The sequence below is a fragment of the Vulpes vulpes genome, chromosome 11, assembly GCF_048418805.1.
Source record: "Vulpes vulpes isolate BD-2025 chromosome 11, VulVul3, whole genome shotgun sequence".
NCBI classification, from domain to species: Eukaryota; Metazoa; Chordata; class Mammalia; order Carnivora; family Canidae; genus Vulpes; species Vulpes vulpes.
In genome coordinates, this window is record NC_132790.1 from 53683100 (window position 1) to 53696362 (window position 13263).

A 13263-nucleotide genomic window follows, 5' to 3' on the forward strand; every position below is an offset into this window, starting at 1 on the left:
TAAGGCCAGCATCTGAGAACACATAAAGCAGAAGATTCCAATTCAATAGTAAAAAAGAAACTATCACTACAAACAGAGAATGTGAACAGATCACTGATATATAAGTCTGGCATGGTGAGAATACTGTGAGAATAAAGGCTTTATGGTCCTTTCCACAACACTGAAATGTCCCACAAATACTGAAAGGCCTAAACATTCATACTAGGCCGAGGCAATTTACACAACACACTAAAGGTGAGCATCCAGGTAATCATTAAGCTCACAAACAGGGCCAGGTCATGGGCACAGGCCCACATCTAGAGACAGGTGAACCCTGGACGCTTACCTCCACGTTCAGTAGCAAGTGGGATTGGTAGCTCCTGACATTAGCCTTGCCTGCTTCTCTCCTTCTACCACTCAGTCTCTAGGCAAGGCAGTGTGGTAGTCTGGTGCAGGTGAGCACTGACTGGTTCTGAGCACCAATGACTGGATATGAATCCCACTCCACCTATCACTAGCCACGGGACCTCAGCAAAACTCGACTCTACGATCCGTTTCCTCGTTAGAAAATGTTAGTAGTAAGGATACAACTTCATAGGTCGTGGTGAAAATTAAATGAGTTAGTATAGGATAAGTGTTTAGAATTAAGCTGGGCAGAGAATAAACAGTAAACACTGGTTACCACCATCATTGTTAAAATGATGGCATTCTCTCTCATGCAGGTAGAAATTCTTCCACCCTACTTCAAGAGAATGAATTTACTGATCTGTTCAGTTTCCTAAAATGTATTAAATTGAAAATGACTGAGGTATGACTGTTACATAAAGAAAATACTATCTCTAGTTGGGCATCAAAGCATGATGATTTTTCTTTTCTTTCTTTTTTTTTTTTTTTTTTAAGATTTTATTTATTCATGAGAGACACAGAGAGAGGCAGAGACACAGGCAGAGGGAGAAGCAGGCTCTAGGCAGGGAGCCCGATGTGGGACTCGATTCTCCCTGGACTCCAGGATCACGCCCTGAGCCGAAGGCAGGGACCAAACCGCTGAGCCACCCAGGAATCCCCCTGATTTTTCAATAAAACATCCCACAAAAGCTAAGTATTTGCTTTTAAAATTATATCAAGATGACCTTCTTTCAAATCTACCTTTTTAAAAAGAACTAAATGTTCCTTCACATTTTTTCCTTCTAAAAGTAATACATTCTTGCAGAAAATCTGGAAAATACAGACTAGAAGTAGAAAGAATAAAAAGGCATCCATAGCCCTACCACTGACGATAAAAACTATCAGTATTTTGGCGATCTTTCTGCAAATATTTACATACAGCTTCTTCTTTATTCTGTTTTACAAAGATGTGATCATTCTATACATAACTTTATGTCTTCTAGTCTTTTTTTGCCTGATGTATTACTTTCATTCATTTTAGTATTTTATTTCTATGATGAAGTTATGAAAGAAATACCTGTACAATATAGGAAAATATACAATTAGAACATATAAACTGGCAAAAAGAGAGAAATTTTTTTCAAAACATCAATTTTTCTATTCTCTGGGACAATCTCTGTTAACAGTTTGGTACACAGCCTTTCCAATTATTTTCTTCATGTAATATATGCTCAGACACAACTTTTTAAATAAAATGTAATATATGCAAACATAGGAACAGAAAGAGAAACAGGTCTATAACATTTTAAAAGTAATTCTCTCTACAAAACAAGTTGATACAAATTCACTTTAGAAAATTTGGAAAATGTAGAAAAGCACAATCTGGGGGTGGGGATAGAGAAATCACCTGTAATTTCATCTAAGCTAACCTCTCTTCAGCTATGAATACATATCCTTTATACCTACATTTCTTTACAAAGCTAAGATACTGAATATGAAGTTTGATACTACTTTTTCCTCTACTTTATATAATGAACATTTTCCCATGCACTTGCTTGCATATCAGTATTTTTAATGGCTACATAACAAATATGACATCTTTTAAAACAGCAAAACCACTAAATTAGGCTATTCTAAAGCAGTCACACAAGCACATAACTAGGCTGGACCTAAATGAAACCAGCCAACTAGTCAAAAGTGTTTATAATATGGAAATTCATGTTTGAGAAACAACTCCCAGTATATGTTGCAAGAATATACTGATATCCTCCCAACTCTAAAGAGAAGCAAACTGAAGTGTATGGGTGTGGCTGGAGAAGAGGAAGGAAGAGTGGGTGGCCCTACACACATTTCGCAAGCTGCTGAAAACACTTGTAGAACCAGCCTCTGTTAAATCTACTGTCAATTTGAAATTCGCCCTGTTATTCTTCTCGAAATTCACTTTCAGATTTTCACTGACATCACCACCACTGCAGTGTGGTCTGTGTATCAAACAAATGTCTCCTACTCACATCTTTGGGGAGGACAAAACAGAATACTGAACAAAGGTAGCTCTGCATGCCCAATCCACAGCATGAGAAAGTAGAGGAATGGAACAAAAAGGGCCATGTGTTTTCCTACATTTTACTTGGGATATTATAAATTTCCTCCTAAAATCGGACCACCAATATTTAAAATATGTAAAACCTCTCCCAAAATTAAGTGCTTTAAAAAAAAAAAAAATCTGTGCCAATGAATGCTCTTGAGGACTTTTTGCAAAGACACACTAAAACTGCATTTAAGCTTCTTACATATGGAAATATTCTGGTTATCTTTTACAAATACCAAAAATGCAAACTGTAATTTTTACTCATGGTAAATGCTAAACTGCATGCTGATAGAAAAACTAAGTGGAGGAATTAACACTGTCTCAGTGAATACTACCTCCCCGATTTTACTGCTGAAATTTCAGATACCATAACAAAAATGGCATAGGATGAAAGGAAGACAGTAGACTAAATCCTCCGAGAATATCAACAACCTCCTGGTCAAGCAAAATAAACACAATCCTACATGCAGTTGCCACTGCTGTTCCCTTTATCCAAAATAAACAATATTCTACATTTCTAGAATAGCACTCCTCCTCCTGGGAGTTACCAATATAAGCCATAAATCAAAGATGAAGAAACCACAAATAGGCCAAGAGGTCCTAAGTTATGGAAGGATCAGAGTTTTTCACTGGATTGGCTGGATATTACAGTGTAGTTATCATATACTATTATGTGGTTATCAGGCTGCACTCACTGGATGGATTCAAGATTGGAAATTACAAATTAAAAGGTTAAATTCTTAAAAAAAAAAAAAAAAGATTTATCTATTCATGAGAGACAGGGAGAGAGAGAGAGGCAGAGACACAAGCAGAGGGAAAAGCAGGTTCCATGCAGGGAGCCCGAGGCGGGACTCAATCCAGATTCCAGGATCATGCCCTGAGCTGAATGAAGGCAGACGCTCAACAATGAGCCACTCAGGCATCCTGGTTAAATTATTTCTTATGAGAAATGTCCAAATAGGCAAAATTGTACCTCCAAATGTCTAGGAAAGTATTTTCCAAGGGAAGGTAACTGCCTACTCAAGTATATTCTGCAAGTACTCTTCCAAGCACTCAATTTTAATGGACGGGGAGCAACCAAAGTGACCAGGAATGGCAGGCTGAAAGGACTGTTCGGCTCTTCAGACAGCGACTGGGTCACAGATATAGATCAATCTCATGAAGCGTTGGTTTACATAATCCTTATTTTCTCTAAGTGAAACTAGCAATGGTCCAGGATATATCAAGGAATTTAATGTATCCGGGAGTCAGGCGATTTATTAACTGATGTAGAGTAGTACTAATTATTTGTAAAAAGAAAGAGGTTAACATCCAAACCACACAATCAGGACCAGCAGTGCAGATGATAAGTTTAAATTCCTAAACAGAATCTGCCTCTTGTTAAAATGATAAAAAATGCTAAATGTGTCACCATTTCTGGTGACAGCCTGGTATAACACACCCATGTAATAATGACTTGAGCAAAAGCAGTATGTAAAAGTTACTCCAAAATAAATAAAGCTAATCCACAATTACTCTTTGTTGCCAGGAAGACAAGAGAAATTGGAAGTTTGGAGAATTCAAAAACTTAATAATCTAATTTTTTTTTTATTTTTTATTTATTTTTTTTTAATAAATTTATTTTTTATTGGTGTTCAATTTACCAACATACAGAATAACACCCAGTGCTCATCCCGTCAAGTGCCCCCCAATAATCTAAATCTTTCTTCCAAACTTTTATTAAAATGCTATCAGTACTCATTTTCACTCCCCGTCTTTTCTTTCCCTGCTGATTTGTGATGAAGATGGTCATTAAAAAATGGTCAAAAAAGAATACTGGAACAGAAAAAAAAAATAAACCTATAAACAAAAATACTGATACTTAACATTACATTGACTTTGACTTAAAAGGCTACATCATTTGAGATTCTCATATTGTTAAGACTAAAATTATCTGATTTCTAAAAATTTAATTTCTGAAATTTCTGAAAAGCAATGTGGCAATATATACATCAAGAGCCTTAAAATACTCACCTTGATTTAATAATCTCACTACTAGATTTGCATCTTGAAGAAATAAAGTTGTTGAAAATTTTTACACTCAACAATGTTCAGTGATATCTATATGTACAAAAAAATAGAAATAATCTAAAGGTCTGCAAAAGAAAACAATTAAATCACAGTACACCTAACATTAACACTATGCAGTCATATTTTGAGGCTATTTAATCTCATGGGGAAATTCTCACAATAAAATGTTAAGTTAAAAAATTCATATACCAAATTTCATGGCATGATCTCAATTTTTTTAAAAAAGCATTTAATTTGTCTGCATATATATTTTAAAATTACCAAAATGTTAAGTTGGTAAGATTATAGAATTTTTTTTCTCTTTAAGCTTTCCTGTTCTTTTCAAATTTTTGGCAGTGAATGTGTGCTGCTTTTACAATCTAAAACAGTTTATTAAAATTTTGACTCTTCTGTGTGTAATTTTCAATTTTCTGAGATCTATGAAAAGACTAATTTCCCTAAAAATACATTATCTAAAACCTATTTATGTCATCTTAATAAACAAGACATATTCAAGGAAATATTTTGCTTCCCATAAGGGACAAGGTATGCAATATTCCTTCAGACTGAGGAAGGAACAGGATCACCAAGTCTATTTTCATTAGCAAATATTTGAGCCTTAATTGTGTAGAAACACAACAGTCTCTGTCCTTTATAACCTTACAAATGTTATCTACATATAAAAAAATAAACAACTACACAGGTTAGCCTGGGTGAGGAGTGCCAAAGGAAGAGCAGAGGACACTAACAAGGCAGGATCCCCAAGAACAGGACAGCCCACAGACCAGAGCTTACCCTTCAAGAGGGAGCAGTGGAACACCATTCCTGAAAGCGGGGGAGAGAGAGGCAGCAGAGCATGCACATGGCTGGCTGGCTTTGGAAAGGAGAATATCAGTTTGGGTGAATTTATGATTTGGGGTAGACGTGAGGTAAGTTAGTACGGTTAAGAAGTTTGATCCTGAAAAATACCTAATGGCTTACCATCTAGGCAACTATGATGAACTCTTACTTTCTCAAAACTAATGGAAAACTTGCCATACTCAATAATTCACCACAAATCTATCCTTGAATTATACTTAAGTTTAATTAAGTGTCATTAGAGAGTTAAAAATGCACAGAAGCAGCTTCTAATCACAGAGCTGATAAGAGGTCTCAAAAGAAAAAAACTTTTTAGGTAGTAACATAAATGCAACATACAAATAAAGTCGTTAGAGAATTTAAACCAATTTTAAAAAGTTCACTGTCCACTTTAAAGTTTCATAAAACACCAATTTTGTTTTGACTTAGATTAGACCTTTCTCATTATCACCCATACTACTTTCCTAAAAACCTACTACAAACGTAAATAGGTTTATATAGAAATTAAGTCCAGTCTCCTAACAAAACTAGTTGACTGTCTCATTTCAAATTTAAAAAATGTCTTTCACTGCCACAACTGTTTACTTTAGAATTTCAGTTTTGTTTTAATGCAGGTCTCAAAAAGAGTGAACAAAGTAACAACTGGGAATCCATGTCCATACTGAACTCTATATTTGTTTAATCATTTATTCCCCCAACCAGCAATACAATGGAAATATACCCACTTCACAGATGAGAAAGCAGGGGACAAAGAGGACTTTGCCCCAATCCTACACCCAGCTAAGAGCTGCCTGGTTTGGACTCCAGGTCCCACTGACTCCTGGGCCCTCCATTATTTCCTGCAACAATACACCTCTCTTTACCTAGGCCTGTCTTCTTTCCCAGGGAAAGAACAGCAATAAAATAAATCAATTTGGACATTTCTCACATTCTTCCAGTGATGATATGATATGCTAGTCACCTAGCCCAGCAATCGATTAAATGGAGGAAATTCCCTGGCACCACCGCTCACTAAATAAAAATTATTAACAAACAATTCCATTAAAGACTTTTTGAAACTACTTTTAAAAAAAAAGAAATTACAGACAAATAACTATTCAAAAGACAGATATTTACTGATCATGTAAAAATGGAATGGCACCTTAAAAATAACTTCACCTTAGTGTTTACATACAACTTTGTGATGACAAAAACAGCCAGTAGCACAGAACAGCCAACGCCAAGCAAGTAATTCAGATAAATTTAGGGAGGTTCTATTTTCTGCATAAAAACTGTACCCTTTCCCCAACTGCAATTCTAATACACTTTGCAAATTACATTCTCTCCATTTGTTTCTGAAAAAGCCTTTTCCTTTACAGGAAGATTAGCAAATACACATAAAATAGGAGCACAAAGGACAAAATCAAGCCCTGAAACTAAGACTGTATGAATATTCTCATTCCAAATTTCTTTAGTAGCACTCATAATTCTCTACACCAATAAAGAGAGAATCGTTTCACTTGCAGAAAATGAGGTAAAACAGAAAGCTAAACTTTACTTTTAAATTTAATCGCTCTGCTTTTGTCCACTAAATAGAAGGCTATTGAGGATTATGACTATTTTTTAAAAAGATCCATGAATACAGTACGTTCTAGCTTCATACTGTCTCCATGAATATTTGTTAGTACACGGTCCTAAATCTGAAATGAACTTTACATAAATAATTATACTATAAAACTTACATTATCTAAAATACAATTTCTCTAAAAAAGAAAAAACAACATGGGTGAATATGTATTAAATCCAGTTCAATTTATGATTTGACCATTTTCCCCTAGCTACGCCATATAAAGACAACATAATGCCCTAAGAGGTGTGTACACAGAGGAGAGGGAATATTGGAGAGGAGCTGGGAGAGCGTGCTAAGATTCAGCATTTCATTTCAAACTACCACATGGTCAACCTTTCTTATTACCCTCACCATAGAGGTGCACTTTAAAAATGATCAAAGTTCATTTATTCAGCAGACATGAACAGCAGCATCAGAGCGCAGTAGAAAGAGTACCATAGGGCCTGGAGCCCAGCAAGTTACTCAACTTCTACAAAGAGGCACATCTTAATCTATAAAACAAAGATAATCACCACCTTAGATAGTTATTATGAAGGCAAGTAGGATAATATATATTAGCAAGATGTGAGTAGGCTCAAAATCATCTACCGTTTTCCCCCGAAATTTTCAGAACTGGCCTTCCTTCCAGGAGTCTGATATTTGAGAGGAGTTATATACTTAGTTTTCTACCTTATTTTGATATCTGCTAATAGGCCCATCAAGCTGCCCCTAAATGCCTCTACAAGACATACTAGGAAGATTCCTGCCACAAGATCTGTACAATCTCTTACAGAGACAGATATGCTAAAGGAGTTGCTCTTTCTCCAAAACCTACCTTAGGGGAGTTCATAGGAGGTTATCTCGAAGAAATTCATTTTGTTTGAGCTAAGAATTGAAATTGGCAATGATGGGGAAGACGCTTTTCAGCACACAGACCTGAGAGAGCTTAGTATGACTGGGATGATAATACAGAGCACAGGAGACGAGATCAGACAGGTAGGCAGGGACCACATACCCAAGGGGCCTTGTATTCCAAACAAACCAGCTGCGGTTCCTTAGGTCTGGTGAGCCCTTACCAGAGGGCTTCAGGGCCCAGCTAAAAGTTCACCTCCAGGAGGTGTCCTTTCCCACCCACACACATCCCTGCACACCAGCTCCCATACCTTCTCACAGCACCATTCCTTTCCCATCAGGGCCCCTATCACAACTGCAGTTAATATAATTACATGAGTAATAATCTGTGTCCCCACTCAAATAAATGATAACTTCAGTCTGTGTAAAGCCCATGTCCATTTTATTCTGCTCTGTATCCCAGGGCCTGCCATATATCTATATATTTTGAGTATAGTATCTACTCAAAATATATATAGTATCTACTCAAAATAATATATCTACTCAAAATATATAGATACACATTATTAAATAATCAAACAAAAGCTGGCACTAAGAAGCCAAAGGGGGCGCCTGGGTAGCTCAGTCGGGTTAAGCAGGTTAAGCATCTGCCTTCAGCTCAGGTCAGGAGCCCAGGGTCCTGGGATCGAGCCCCACATCAGGCTCCCTGCCTCCCTGCTCGGCAGGGAGTCTGCCTCTCCCTCTCTGTCTCCCCACCCCTCACCTCCCTTATGCTCTCACGCACGCGCTCTCTCTCTCTCTCTCTAATAAATAAACAAATAAAATCTAAAAAAAAAAAAAAAAAAAAAAAAGCAGCAGCAGCCAAGGAAGAATCCTGAGCAGATGAATGGCAAGCAGAGATGACAGTTACACAAACCACTCTAACAGCAAAGTGAAGACCAGCCTGGCAGGGTAAGACTAGAGCTGGGGTACAGATAAAGAGACTACTGAAAATGTCCCACTTAATGACCTAAATCACTTAGGCAGCCAGTATGTGGACAGTGATGATGAGAGATAACGGACGAGACATGTTTAGGAAGTAGAATCTCAGACCTCAATGCCTGGGGGGGGCAAAGCAAAGAGGGAAATCCAGAATGATTCTAGCAGAGAGTGGTAGCAAGTGGTGCCATTCACTCAGACCAGAAATACAAAGGACAGGGACAAACATTCTTGAGCATCTACTACATGCTAGGATCAAGTGAAAGATTGGCTTCTAGTTCCAAAATTCTATGACTGAAAAACAGTTTAAATTTAGCCCACCTGTATTAAAATGGGTACAGTTTCTATTAATAGGCTGGTTAAATCAACAAAATAAGTTTAGATTTTTGAAGTTTCTTCATGAAGACACCACTTGGGTATACTAACCATGCATGAGGCCATCACACTGGTCGGGGGATGTTTAAATCAAGGACTTGGTCTCTGCCTTCAAAGAGCTGACAGTCTTTAAAGTTTGAGAAAAATAACTGCATTTCAACAAATGAGCAACTGACGCCCAGTGGGGTTATGATCTGACCATTTATAAGACCTGTAACCCACACTTCTGGAGCACAGACTTCATAACCTACGTTACATTTCCAGGCCAACATATGCATTTGAGGGGGTATGTATTTAAATAGACCCAATCCTGCTTTGAGCCTGGAAGATACAGCAGAACTCAAAACATCACAGCACATGGCCTGTGACTGACTTTGAAGTAAGTGCTACATCGCAGCACTTTGGAAGGTACCATAAAACAAGTAAGGAGAGAGAAAGACGCCTGATTTGTCATGGAAGAGGCTACCTGAGCAGAAGCCGAATGCTGGAGGCTCCAAAGAAGAGTCTCAGGAGGCTCTGGAAGCAGCAGAGAAATAAACGTTCAGGAAAGGTGCAGCAGGGATCCCTGGGTGGCGCAGCGGTTTGGCGCCTGCCTTTGGCCCAGGGCGCGATCCTGGAGACCCGGGATCGAATCCCACGTCGGGCTCCCGGTGCATGGGGCCTGCTTCTCCCTCTGCCTGTGTCTCTGCCTCTCTCTCTCTCTCTCTCTGTGACTATCATAAATAAATAAAAATTAAAAAAAAAAAAAAAGGAAAGGTGCAGCAGGGATCCTCTTTAGACAGGCTCCTCCCCTGCCACCAGCAAGAAATGGCTTCCCATGGGATATAAGGCCTCAACCCAAAGCAGACTTACAGAAAAAGGTATGAGGAAACCATCCAGTGTGAATAATCTAGCTCCAGATCATCCAGAGCAGCCAATATATGAAAAGAGCTCTTGTGAGGCTATTAAGTCTGAGAAATTTTACACTAGCTCTTTGCAAACAAAAACAAGATACCAAAACACTTCCCTCTCCATGCCCAGAGCTCCTGCCACTCCTCTCTCTTCCTGTTCATATTCTTTAAAAAAAAGAACAGCTGCACTGTCTTTACCTCCTCAACTCCCTTTCACCCACTTGGATCTAAGTTCTTCCTCCACTACTTAACCTTGTCTTCTCATCTTTCCTGAACTCTCTGAGCACTTTCCCCTTCTCTCTGCCGGGAACCCTACCTGTATTAAGACCAGTCCATTGTCACCTCCTCCGTGAAGCATTCGCAAGTCAGATTGCTCCTTGCCACCATCTTTGTACTTCTGCGGGGTTTTGCCTATGCCTTACCACACAGCATTCACTGGATCCTATCATCACTGCTTACTTCAGTGCCCCAACAGCCTGTGAGCTCCTCAAGGCAGTAATTGGTTTTTATTCATTTTTCTATTGCTACTCTTGAATCCAGGGTCTCAAAAATGGACACACAAAGGTACCATGAATAAATGATAACAGGCTAAGTTTATCTTCAAAACTGCTAGAATCTACTCAAGTAACTTCACTGACATTGCTCTAAGAATTTACCTGCACACACATACACTGAGAAGTACCTAAATTATGAAAAATAGTTTTATTGGCTAACAATTCTATCTTCTGATTGTTAAGCAAACAGTGTGCATGCCGTTAAAAGAGGTCTTTTAGAGTACCTCATCTATGTTTTTAAAATTCTGGCTGTGTAGAAAGTTCACTTGTGCTCTTTTCTTCCTGGACCCAGTGGGGGAAGACATCACAGGGAAGACATCACACCTTCTTTATACCAGTACTTAGAACGATGGCTGCTCAATTATCTCCAAAAATAAATAACTTTTTTCCATTTAGTTTCACTTTCTATATGACAGAAACACCCATGGTAAGGTTTAGATGAACATTATTTCCTGTGGCCAGTAAAAATGTCATGAGAGCCCTTCAACTTCAATAAAGACATATAAAAGCCTTCATTTGAGGATTATGGGATTAAATTTGAACATAAAGTCCCAATTTATATTTCTGTTCTAGAAAAATAAAAATTAGGATAACTTCTGAGTTCTTGTATGTTTACTGCAGCAATACTGAAAACTTTAAGTAGTAAAATATTAATGGGGCGAGAGCCATTTCTGTGCATAAAACAAAAACTGATTGTGCAGATTTAAAAAACAGAAAGGTCACACTCAAAATTCCCTGCCTGGAAAATCTTGAAGATGTAAGAAAAGTTAGCCCTGGGCACTTAATTTTTCAGCTACTACACTGCTTCAATATGTGCCCTTGGGAATGTCATGTAATTTCTCTCATTTCTAGTTCTGTAAAATGGGAATGTCATCTGTTTTCCTAGTAGGGACAATAAGATAGCTGGAGAAAAGAATCAATACGTATTTTTTTAAGGAAACTTGTCTAATTAGTATGCTTAAATCACCACTTGTACAGTACATTCTTCCTCAGGAATCCAATTCCAAAAGAAATATTTAAGCAGACATAGAAGACAGATTTCCTTAGGGGAATGATTTTATAAATATGGAAAGTCTTGTAATTATAAATTTAAAAACTGATTACATAAAACTTGACAGCTCCTAGCTTTAAAGTACACTAATAAACATTCTGATACATTAGGTTGAGGCATAGTGTCCCAACCCTGAACAAGGAACCCGAACTGAGGCAACTGATAGTTGACAGAAATTTGGTGAAAATTCAGCAGGACACTCAACATTTGCAGTTCCATCACTGGTAAACCATGCTTCCCCCTCAAAACTGCTGAAATGTGAAACGCAGTAAATCAGCTTTATCACCCATTCCTAAGGCTTTGAGAATGCACTCAATTTCTAAAAACATAAAAAAGTTAACCTGACAGTTTGAAAGGTCCTCTATCCTCAGACCTCTATAGATTTAAGAATCCTCCTGCCAAATTCTCCCAAATACTGAGATGGAACCAATCCTCCCAAGAAGCCGTGGATCATATCCGATTCAAGTGTCAGGAACTGCCCAGCTCCAGGCCCCCCACGCCCCCCCAGGATGAGGCTGTCACTTTCCTAGATCCCAAGTCCAAGTTAACGACAGGCTTTTGCAAAATGGTTCAGAAAGCGATCAACAGGCGATGACTATGTAGAAGAACGGAGGTTTCCTGGTGTGAAAGGAAAAAGCAACAACAAAACGGCAGGTCTCCCCCGGGAGCGGCAGCGCTCCTCCTCCCGGCCCGGTGCCCTTTCTCCACAGACAATATCCCCATTCTCTCGTAAGGCTGCGGTTCCTCCGAGAAAGCCTGGCTGCGGCCGGATCTCCAGGCTGCTCGGAGAAGGAAACACATCCCGGCACACACCCCACGAGGGCACCGGGCGCGGGGAGCCGCGGGGAGCCGCGGGGAGCCCGGCCGGGCGCGGGGCCCGCTCGGGGCGGGGCGCGGGGCGCGGGCGCCTCCCGAGGTGCCGCAGTCCGGCCGCGGCCGCAAGGGCAGGGCCTCCGGGAGCCCGCCGGCCGCCGCAGTGCCAGTGCCAGTGCCAGTGCCAGTGCCGGCCCCGCGCCCCGCGCCCCGCCGCCGCCCCGCGCCCCGCCGCCAGGCCGCACGCCGCCGCCGCCCGAGCCCGCGTCCTCCGGGCCCAATGCGCCGCGGCGGCACAGGCAGCGGGGCGCGGGGAGCGCGCAGCGGCGAGCGCGCAACTTACTTTCCGCCCGCGGCGGGCGCCCTGGCCCGCACTCCCGGCCCCGCAACGCCGCAGGCTACCCGGCGGCGGAGGCCGGCCCGCACCCGGCCCGCGGCCGCCGCGCCCCGCCGCGCCCCGCGCTCGCCCCTACCTCCGCCAGCAGGCGGGCGTCCGTCCGCAGCAGCCGCGGCGCCGACGACTCCCTCCCGGCCGCCGAATCCCCGCACCCAGCGCTAATCATAATACCGAACGGGCGGCCGGCCGCGGGCGGGGGGGGGGGGGGGGGCGAGGTGCGCCTGCGCGGGGCTCGCGTCACTGTGACGCAGAGCGGGGCGGGCCCGCGGGGGAAGGGCGGGGCCGGGAGCACCTGCGGGCGCGGGCGCGGGGGCGCGGGGGCGCGGGCGCGGGCGCGCGGGCTGCGGAGGGCGTCGTGGCGGCGTCGGGCCAGGGGGGATCCGTGGCAGTGGGCTGGCGGCGGGAA

At 41.2% G+C, this 13263-nt stretch overlaps 1 protein-coding gene across 5 annotated transcripts in view; it reads right to left on the minus strand.

The window, feature by feature from the left end:
- Nucleotides 1–13053, minus strand: part of SNRK (SNF related kinase) — a 55945-nt gene extending 42892 nt beyond the window's left edge. For 2 of the 5 annotated variants that reach the window (XM_072726291.1, XM_072726290.1), the window contains exon 1: nucleotides 12934–13053. The gene's annotated coding sequence lies outside the window, so the exon portion shown is untranslated. Of the gene's footprint in view, nucleotides 1–9618; nucleotides 9866–12933 lie in introns of those variants that run through there. The other 3 variants (XM_072726292.1, XM_026016322.2, XM_026016323.2) reach the window with 3 other exon arrangements.
- Nucleotides 13054–13263: the final 210 nt, after the last annotated feature.